Raw genomic sequence first — 1564 nt, 5'->3', positions numbered from 1 at the left:
CCCCGTCACATCAAAGCCATTCCAGCAAAACGTCGTTCGCTGTCTCCCGCAGCTAGAGCCAGTATCTGTCTCTCAATTTTTCACTTGAGAGTATGCGGGACATGTTAAATTATCCGTTTCCGTGTATTGTATAATAACTTTCCATCTCCAAATGTTCTTCTCGTAATTATTAGATTCCCCGGCAGCCTTGATGTAATTGCCCTTATATTTCCTCCTTCTCCTGGCCATGCTTCTCATAAGCCATGCTGAATCTCAGCAGGGCTTACTATTTTCACATAATTTAATTGCCAGTGATTGGCAGTTATTTTTATGGCGTAAATGTAACAACCGTAAAGAAAATGAAGTGATTACAGCCAATACTGAGCGGCGACTTCTACACGAAAAGGGAATATGACAAAAAACATTCCAAGATAGAGGAGAACAGGCCGTTAGCAGAATTTCGTGCTTTTCTTGAAGTTCTCAGGTTATGAAACAAATATCGTATTGTAGTGTTTTGATAACAGACGATCCTGATTTGGTGTGTTACGAATATGAACTAAGTAACATTTGATAATAATGAAGTAGGAAAGAAAATGAAGAATAATGATAATCGATATATTTATCTAGAGAGAGAGAGAGAGAGAGAGAGAGAGAGTGTAGGACCCGCTGATGTCAGGAAGCTAGATCGAGAAGTGGATGTATGTGTGTAATAATAATAATAATAATAGTAAACGGTTTATTATTAAGGGAGTTAACAAACTGAAAATGTACGGAGGGGTTGGGGAAATACTTAACATTAATCCTAAAGCTAAGTCTAATCTAGAAGGGAAATACTATTGATTGATGGCGCGCACCATGGTGGGAATCGCGCTGAGTCTGTACCGGTCCGTGCGTGGCGCCTTTAGGGGCGTTATCTTGTTGTGGTGTCTGGTGGCACGGACCGGGCGAGGCGCGTCAGGCGGCAGCATGTGTCTGAGACCGGATGATGCAGCAGTCCCCTTCCAAACTTCTTCAGAGCCTCTCGGTGCCTGGTGGATAGTCTAGACAGACTCAGGGGGGGTGAGGGCTTCATCATAGGTGGTGTAGGCAGGGCCAAGGATGACCCTGCACGCCATTTTCTGCACACTCTCCAGCTGTAGTTGTTGAGTGTGTGTGAGGGAGGAGGACCACGCTGGGGAGGCATACATGAGTTTGGGGAGGATGGAGGTGAGGTACACCCCCCTTAAGTCGTCTTTCGGCGTCCCCAGCGACCTGAGTCTGCGCAGCATGTACAGCCTGTAGGTAACGGATCTTACGGTGCTGGCGACATGCTGCTTCCAGGTCAGCTGGTCGTCCACCGTGACTCCGAGAAGCCTGGCACATCGGACCACCTGGAGGGGGTGAGGGTCCACTGTGAGTTGAGGAGGGGGCACTGGTACAGAGGAGTACAGAAATGCATCACCACAGTTTTGCTGTGGTTGATGGTCATCCTGCTCTCCTCCGTCCACGTCTGCAGTCATTCCAGAATTGCTTGCAGTGGCGAGTAGTCCGGGTTCTTGTTGGAGACTGGGACGCCCACGGTGCAGTCGTCCACATACTTCCAGCG

Source organism: Scylla paramamosain, chromosome 8 (assembly GCF_035594125.1).
Source record: "Scylla paramamosain isolate STU-SP2022 chromosome 8, ASM3559412v1, whole genome shotgun sequence".
NCBI lineage: Eukaryota > Metazoa > Arthropoda > Malacostraca > Decapoda > Portunidae > Scylla > Scylla paramamosain.
This window is presented reverse-complemented; position numbering follows the sequence as displayed.